The sequence below is a fragment of the Myotis lucifugus genome, unplaced genomic scaffold, assembly GCF_000147115.1.
Source record: "Myotis lucifugus unplaced genomic scaffold, Myoluc2.0 scaffold_15, whole genome shotgun sequence".
Lineage (NCBI taxonomy): Eukaryota > Metazoa > Chordata > Mammalia > Chiroptera > Vespertilionidae > Myotis > Myotis lucifugus.
The window spans coordinates 5684344-5693661 of NW_005871063.1; positions in this window are offsets into that span (position 1 = coordinate 5684344).

The window sequence follows — 9318 nt, forward strand, 5'->3', positions numbered from 1 at the left end:
TATGCAAAGTGTCCTCTCAGTAGTTCAACCAGGAGACTGGGAGTTCGATCGCTTCCTATGACATCCACTGACCACCAGGGGGCAGTGCAGAACAAAGGAAGGCCCTGGCCGGCAGCCTGGGAAGGAAGACCCCGGATGGCAGTTGGCCTAGAGGCCCCAGCCGGCGGCCACTAGGGACCCTACCTGCACAAATTTTGTACACTGGACCTCTAGTGTTAAAATACACATAACATAATTTAGCCATCTTAACCATTTTTAACTATATGGTTCAGTGGTATTAAATACATTTACATTGTTGTGCAGCCATTGCCACTCCCCATCCCCATATTTCTTTTCATCTTGTAAATCTGAAACTATACCTATTAAATGATAAATTTTCCAGCCTCCAGCCCCTGGGAACCACCATTATGCTTTATGTCTTTAAGATTTTGACCACTTTAAGTACATCGTATAAGTGGAGTCATACAGTATTCATCTTTTTGTTTCTGGAAGTAAGCGCCAGGTTAAGTAGACTTTTTTTTTTTAATATGTTTTATTGATTTTTTTTTTTTTACAGAAAGGAGGGAGAAGGATAGAGAGTTAGAAATATCGATGAGAGAGAAACATCGATCAGCTGCCTCCTGCACACCCCCTACTGGGATGTGCCCACAACCAAGGTACATGCCCTTGCCCGGAATCGAACCTGGGACCCTTCAGTCCCCAGGCTGACGCTCTATCCACTGAGCCAAACCGGTTATGGTGGTTAAGTAAACTTTTATCTGTAGTTGATTGAGCTTTGTCTGGTGATGGAGTGACAATGTGCAGGTCTATGTCACTGAGGCCAAGAGAAAAACCTCCTTTCTCACCGTGGCACTGGAGTTTGATTATGCAGCTCTGATACCAGTTCCTCAGAGCCACAAGGTGTTAAGCCCAGACTTTTAATTCAGTCTTTATCCTAGGCACTGCTGAGAAGCCACTGTCAGCAAGAAGTGCATTCTAGAAATGGGCATGCTAGCAAACATACCTCTTGAAATTATGAGCATTTGACAGTGGGCTGACATGCCTTCCTTCCTGGTGTTGGCATCAGTAATAGGGAAGGGATATCGGGAGTGGGGGTTGCGGGGAGAAAGATGGGCTCATGGACAGAGACCTTGGAATGGAACTTTCAAAAATGTCCAGTTTTAGCCTGGCCAATGTGGCTTGGTGGTTGAGCATTGGCACATGCCTGGGCTGTGGGCTCAATCCCCAGTAGGAGGCATGCAGAAGGCAGCTGATCAATGATTCTCTCTCATCATTGATGTTCCTATCTCTCACTCTTCCTTCCTCTCTGAAATCAATAAAAAAATATTTTTTTAAAAATGTCTAGTTTTAGAGACAGATAGCACCTTTTGTTTTCTAGTTCTGTTGTCTAGACCTAGTCATGGGAGTAAAGAAAGCTATCATCAGTTTTACCCCTTCCAGATCTGAGAGAGGCCTTCCCTGCTCCAACTCAGAAGCCTCCTACCACTTCTATTTTCATACTTTTCTTTGCTCCAAGGCATATGCCTCATTCATTGTCTCTGGCCAAGATGCAAAGGTTGAGAAATTCTGCATTCTGCTCAGTGTGGAGAGCTCTGGGTTTTAGATGGCGCCAGACATGTCTGTAATTGCTTTCTGAAGTATTGGCGGAGGCAAACAGAACCTAAGTTTCTCAATTATCCTCATCGCTTAAAATTCCAGTGTACCATTAGATCCTAGAATGGTTCAGAGTGAAAATTCCAAGGGAAATGGGATTATTAAAAAACAGAGCCTCAGGCATATACAATTTAATAAAACTACAAAACAGCCCCAGATTCTGCATGTAGGGGAGGAAAGGTTGGTATAAGACATGTTCTGGCTTTTTAAAATGGCCTTCACACATTCTTTATGTATTCTGAAATTCAATGTTTTATTGCATGCAGATGACTTCTGCACATTAACCATCAGTTTGAAATATGACTCCAGGGCAAATCCTCTGTGCTGCTCTTCCTACATTTTGTTGTCCCAGTTCCTCAGAGGAATTACATTAGCTCAAGTCTTTAAGAAATCACTGAAATAAAGAAATTGCCGTCCCTTCTGTTTTATACTAGGCAAATAAGAAATGCATAATCAGTTCCATCTCTCCCCGTAGGCACATCTCCTGGGAATCATAATTAGAAGGATGCTTCAGGATCCTTGCATCAGAGCTAGGGACTTGGTGGGATGAGGCCAGTGTCCGCCAGCACTGGTCTGCGACAGCCGGATGCATCTGTCCAAGGCAGGGTGAATCTGGGCACTTTATGTGGCTATGAGCTGCTATGCCCCCACCTCCTCTGCAGGAGCAGGGTGGGTGCCACCCTATGCAGTTTTAAGATAAACTTAAAATAATTTTGTTGTGCAAAACAATTTTGTTTTAGGGGTTTTGTATTCATACACCCATATACCCTCTTAAGCTACCATCTAACCTTTTTTCTCTTAATTCCCACCTAGCTACTTGCCAGACCATTCTACATTTGCTCTCTTCACTTCCTTTCTTCTCATTCTCTCCTCTATTGAAGTCCTGCTCCAGCCCTAAATTCACAGTCTTCTGCGGGTTTTTTGTGTGTTTTTTTTTATCAGAATCTCCATGACCACCATCCTGTTGTTAAATCCAATGGGCCCTTTTGATATGAATCTTACCAAACTTCTTAGTAGCATTTGTCACCACTGACTCCTCCGCTTTGGTTTTTGGGCTTAGACACCACACTTTTGACTATCAAGCTTCTCACTCTGAGGATCCTTTGCAGGTTTCTCTTGGATTTCCAACCCTTTAGCATTGATATTAGCTGGGAAACATGTTCTGGGACACTACTCTCCCCGTTTCATAGTACTTCCTGGGAGATCTCATAGACTCATTTTCTTTCAAAAAACTGCTGTTTCTTTTATGATTTGATTTATATTTTTTTAAAAGGTGCATTATTTAATGACCACATGTAAGTCACCATGCTATTTTTTCACCATATTCGACCACTTTCTGGGTAGTTAAGAAGTAGCACATATTAAATAAGAAAATTAATTTTTTCTTAGCTTGTTAAAATCAGGTACATTTGTAATGTTGTAGATTATTTCTATTGCATCTATATGGACATGTATTATCTTTCAACTCTTTGAAATTTTGTGACAATGTCAGTTATTAATCATATTGTTGTTCCTCTCTATGGAATATGACATTTTTCTTTTGTTACTTTCAAGATTTTCCTTTCATTTTTGGCTTTCAGCAGTTTGACTGTGCTGTGGGTGTGTTTTTCTTTGTATTTATCCTGCTTGGGGTTCATCAGCTTCCTAGATCTTTAAGTTAATTTTGTTCATCTAATTTGAGATTACCACTATATCTTTAAATATGAAATATTTGTATTACCCTTACAGCTCCTTTATGTCCCTTTGTAGTCATTATCTCCCTCCTATTGAACTCCCATCTCATGTGTCTACAGCTTTAAATTTTGTCCCTTGCATCCTCAGAAGCTACCAAAGCTGAAGTTTAAGACATTCTGAAACAAGTGTTTGTGGCAAAATCAGCTCCCGTTCTGCTAACATCTCTAATTTCCCATTTCCCCGGAGATTTTAGCTTTGTTATCCCCCAATAACAGTGTGATGCTTTTAAGAAATTTCTTCTTTTTTTTTTTTTTTTTTTAACAATTTCATGGTTTTTAGCAGGAAGATTTGCCCAAACTAAGCAGCCCTGCCTACTGCCAGGAAAAAAAGTCTCTACTTTTAAAGAGTTACTTTAAAAAAAATTTTTTAATAAGCACAAATATTTAGTAAAGAATTTTTCTTTTTAAAATGATGAGAATCTGAAAAATGAAAAAAGCCCTCCCTATGAAAGGCCATACAATGTTGTTTGAATTAGAAGGAAAACAAAGATTCTTTTTCCATTGAAGAAATGAAAACTAAAGAAAGTGTACATATAATACCAGAAACCAACTCAAGGCTTTTCATGTTCATGACTATTTATATTTGATGGTCCAGAAAATCAAATAATACCATCCAATATCCTATATTTTCTCTACTATGTGTTTTGCTAGCATAATGGACCTTTTTCATAGTACCTAGCACATCATCATATTTCATAGATTTATTTCAGTATAGTATTTATGTGACTCCTTTGTGTTTCTTCCACTATAAAATAAGCTTCATAAATGCAGAGATGGTACCTGGCACATAGTAGGCAGGAACTGCTGTATGAATGAATGAATGAATGAATGAATATCTTTCTCTGCTTACTTCCCCAACTCATGAAAGGAATGTGCTAGATAGCACTTGGTAAGGAACTGTTTAGGATGAACTAACCTGCAACTAAAAGATGCTCCATGATCTAGCCATGCTTTCCATAGCACTCAGCCCTGGCACTAACTCAAATATAGAAAATTCTGTGGAGCTTTGCTTTCCTTTGCTGTTTTCTGTGCATATTCCTGCAGACACAGGGGGTGGAGTTTGGAGCAATACTCGGGCATTCCTGATTTTTGACATAATTCCAAAGGAACACCTTCCATAACCACACCCAGATTTTACATTTGGCATCCTGAGCAGCAGCTGAGAAGCAGAACACCATGTGGAAGATCCAAGTTCTGCTGGATGAGAGTTCTGGCGGTGTTTAGAACTTGACTTTGCATCCCTATGAGCCACAGGGCTGAGTTAGGCTCCCACGGAGTTCTAGTACTTCTGTGTCAACTATTTAGAGTTCATACTGGATTGGCTGCCCAGATTATCCTGTTTTGAACTGTATCCAAGAGTGACCTCTAGGGATTCATGCACATCCTTAGGTACAGTAATGTCTGGGATCCACACAGCACATTGTTGGTGATGGTAATTATGGAAACTCATTTAGCATATCCTTGGGTCCCCCAAATCACCATGACCGCTTATTTTCAAGTTGGTTTTGGCTTTGTCTGTTTGAAAGGTCAACTTAGAGGGGGCTTCAGTGATATTGGTAACAATCTATTTCTTTAGCTGGGTGGTAGATACGCAGGCTTTTATATGATTATTTTACTTGAAAACCTAGTGATATATAACATAATTTTTGTATATATAAGATATTTTATAATATAAATAAATGAAAAAATGAAAGAGAAACAAAGATTAAAACTTAGGTGAGATTTCATTTTCAACCATTAGATGAGCAAATATTAATTAATTGACGACACTCAGTGATGGTGAGGAAGTGAAAAAGCAGGCATGCTCCCAAGTTGGGGGAATGTAAATTGGTATAAACCTTAAGGAGGGCACTTTGAAATACTTATCAAAAGTATGTTTCCTTTGTTCTTACAGCTTTCCTTTATGAATATCTTCTGTAGGTATACCTACACAAAGACTAATGTATTCAAGGATGTTCAATGAAGCTTTGGTCATAATAACAAAACATTGGAAACATTTAAAGGCACAACAAAAAATGAATTGATTAAATAGAACAGTGATGAAGGTCTTAAAAAAGACTCAGGTAGCTCTTTATCTACTGATAAGGAATGACTTCCACCATGCTAAGTGAAGAAGTAAGGAAGAGAGAGGAGGAGGGAAGGGGAAATCCCAAAAAGAAATGAATGGTGCTCTTAAAGTAGCAAATGGCTGAGTAGCTGAATTGAAAAACAAGTCTAAGGGTCAGAATGGGGATAAATAGATATGTAAGTTTACTTATATTACTGAAAAGTTTACTCTGCATCTTGAAGAAGATGGAGAGTGCCTAAAGCATTTCAAAGAGGAGGATGATTGGGTCACGTTTACCATAACTCTACATGGAGGCCAATTTGGAAGAAATGACAGACTCAGGTCCGAAAGGAATAGGAAGAAGAAAGGCCAGATGAACTGAGCAATTGCATATGGGGAGTGAGGGAGAGGAAAGTGTTTGGGATGTCTTACAGAAGCCAAAGTCACTGAGTGATTGCACCATTCACAGAGAAGTGGAATACAGATCGTTTGTCATGAGGCTGTAGAGTGGTACAAAGTAAATTTGATAGATTTGGCCTCTCACTTTTAGTATGGGAAAAGCTCTGGGAACGCTCTAAAATTTGAAGAGGCACAATTTTAGTCCATTTTTCTGTATTTGTCAATATTTTTCTAATAACAAAGTAATATACCACAGGGAAAGTCTACAAATTCCAATATTTATTTCTTGGAAGACTAGAGATGAGACAATTACATAAAGGCAAGGGTTGTTGGGGTTTTTGTGGCTTTTTTCCCCCCATGAGAGACATGGTCTGTTTTGTTTTGCTTTAAACAGCTAAAAGCAGTCTAAGCAATGATTTATACATACTAGAATCAATTTGAGAAAAAATCCCAATTCATGGCACTCTTCATTAAGATGCAAGAGAGGGAAAACAGCCAAATAATAAACTTAAGACACCAACTAATATTCTAAGAAGGAAATAACTGGAGAATTCTGTTAGTACTTAAAAATAATGTTAAGAAACTGTGAGTGCAGAGTTTAAGGGCAAATTTAAAGAAAGACAAAAATACAATTGAAGGCTCTAGTCAAATTCAGAGAGAAACAGGGAGAGAAGTCTTAGCTGTTTTTGCCATCCCACAAGCCCTGGTTTACCATTTAGAATCCCTACTATGTAATTCCTCTGTTTCTTTTTGCTCCCAAGATAGAGGGAAATTTATCCATGTCTTCTATTAAAGTGGTAGTCATCGTCAGTTTTTAGTATTCAATAGGAATATTTAGAAGAAGGGACGTATTGGTTGCTCCTCTCCATACTCACTATAAACGTCCTCACATACTGGATGGAGGGCATGCTCAGAATCAGAGGCTGGGATGGAAAAAGAGCCATGGAAACAGGAGAGGCTGCAGAAGCAGCCTGAAGGAGGACATATCTCAGGCCTTAAAATAATAGCACAACCATTAGAAAAGGCTCCGTAAGTCAGAGTGGGAATTTGTTAGGGTGGAAGCTACAAGATACACCCAGCTCAAGCTGCAGCAATGACAGATGGTGTTGTTTAAAGAATGGGCTACTAGGGGATAATTGTACTACCAGAAATATTCACCCCAAGAACACCCAGTCACTTAGGGTATATGTATAAAGGACATAAGCAGGAGGCATAGGACTAGAAAATTCTTGGTGATTCTAAGAGCCCTTATTTTTTAACCTGATTAAATCAGGGTTTAAAAATTCCTAACTTTCAGAGTCTGATGTGACTTTATTTAAAATTTTTAATATATTTTTATTGATTTCAGAGAGGAAAGGAGAGGGAGAGAGAAATAGAAACATCAATGATGAGAGTGAATCTTTGATCAGCTGTCTCCTGCATGCTCCACACAGGGTATTGAGCCTGCAACCTGGGCATCTGCCCTGACCGGGAATCGAACTGTTACCTCCTGGCTCATAGGTCGATGCTTGACCACTGAGCCATGCAGGCTGGGCTGTCTGATGTGGCTTTAAATGAACTGTTTAAATGAAGAATTTTTCAAATTTTTGTAAAATGGTAAAAAATAATGCTTTTAAAATTCAAATGAGTTCAATATTTTTTTAAAAAACCCGAAGTATCATAAATATATGGGTGAAATATGATTTGGGGCTATTGTTTTGATGATCATACATACACACACACACACACACACACATTCTACAACATGTCTTATTTTAGTGACATAAGAAGAGATATTGTAAGGAGGGGGGGAAATCTTGGACTTCAACAGCATTAATCTATCTTTGCATTGCTACTCACAAAAGCCATCAAATTATAGACTTATAGAGAAAGGGGGCATAAATAACCGAACACCTAAAATTCCAAGTCAAATAGTCAAGTAGTAGAGTCTCTGCTAAGGTTGGCATAATGCAGAGGTCTCCTTGCTGGTTTTCAGCCAGGGTTACTCAGCAGACTTCCCGTGGGTGTTCCAGCCTCATCCCAGACCTACTTAGCATGCATGCATTTCTCTGCAGTTAATGAGGCTGAACATCTCTTCATAGGGTTATCTCCTTTGAATTGACAATCTCTATCATTTTTCCTTTTTATTCTTTTTGCTTTATGGGATCTCTTGGTTTATTAGAATCATGAGACAATTCTGTTACATGTTGCTTGCAAATATTTTTCTCCCATTCTCTTGTTTACTTTTTCTTGTGTTTAGGATAAACATTAGGTTTAAAATCACCAAGCCTAATTGGCATTTTATACAGTTAGCATGCTCTTCAGACCCCTGATTAAAGCATTTCTTACAGTTGTCAAAGCTGTTTCAACTGAATGAAAATGACAGAATTGATCACTTAAGATATTTTAACATTTCAATAGAGTGGGTTCATTGTTAAAACATATATATATATGTGTGTAAATTAAAAATGGAGACTTCTTTAGATACACATTCTTATTTCCAGCACATTTTGTACATAGTCTGTCTTTTTTTCTTTTGAGAATAGAGGAATAAAATGTCAAATATCTCCTCCAGCTCTATTGGCTTTTTAACTAGCTGAGAAGGAAAACAAATTATCATTCTCTTTTCCAGAATTTTCAGATTGTTCAAGTCCCCCTCTTTGATCTGTTATCTAGATAGACAACACTCCCTCTTACTTTTCTCTTTGTTTTGCTAATCATGGTGGGGAAGAAGGGGTGGGGGTATTTTGAATCTCAAAGTGGATGAGAGAAAATAATAGTTTTACTAACATACCATTTTTCTTTTATTCTCCTTTTAAATGGTACGATTTTCTTCTGATCTTTTTCTATTCCCTTCTTCCAAGTAGTTACCTATTTATGTAATAAAAAAGTGAGTTCTGATATATATTTTTAATGTATTGAGTTCTTCCTATGGGCCAGGAGCTAGGTACACAGAGATAAATAAGACATGTCTTTGCTCCTAAAATCAGAGTGCTGGCAGAGAATACAGATGCTGTGATTGAGAGCATAATTGTTGCAACTATACCCATTCCCTAGTCCCCAGAACCTTTAAACAGTTAGCCTACACCACAAAGGGAAATAAGTAGATGTGATTAAGATTAAGGATTTGAGGTGGGAGACTACCTGGATTATCCAGGTGGGCCTGATCTAATCACATGCGTCCTTGAAAGCAGAGAACTCCCCAGCTGTAGTCAGAGAATCAGAGCAATGCAACAATGGAAACATTCAACCTGCCATTGCTGGCTTTGAAGACAGAGGAAGGGGCCATGAGCCAAGGAAAGTGGGCTGGCTTTAGAACAGTGGTTCTCAACCTTGGCTGCACGTTACAATCACCGGGTAATCTTTTTAAAATCCTGATTTCAAGGCCTCCTCCTCTGCAAATTCTGTTTATTTGTAATGGGGTTGGGCCGCCACTTTATTATCACAAAAACCACTTAAAAAGTATGAGAACAACTAATTACAATATTATTCAAGCTTCACTGTGGA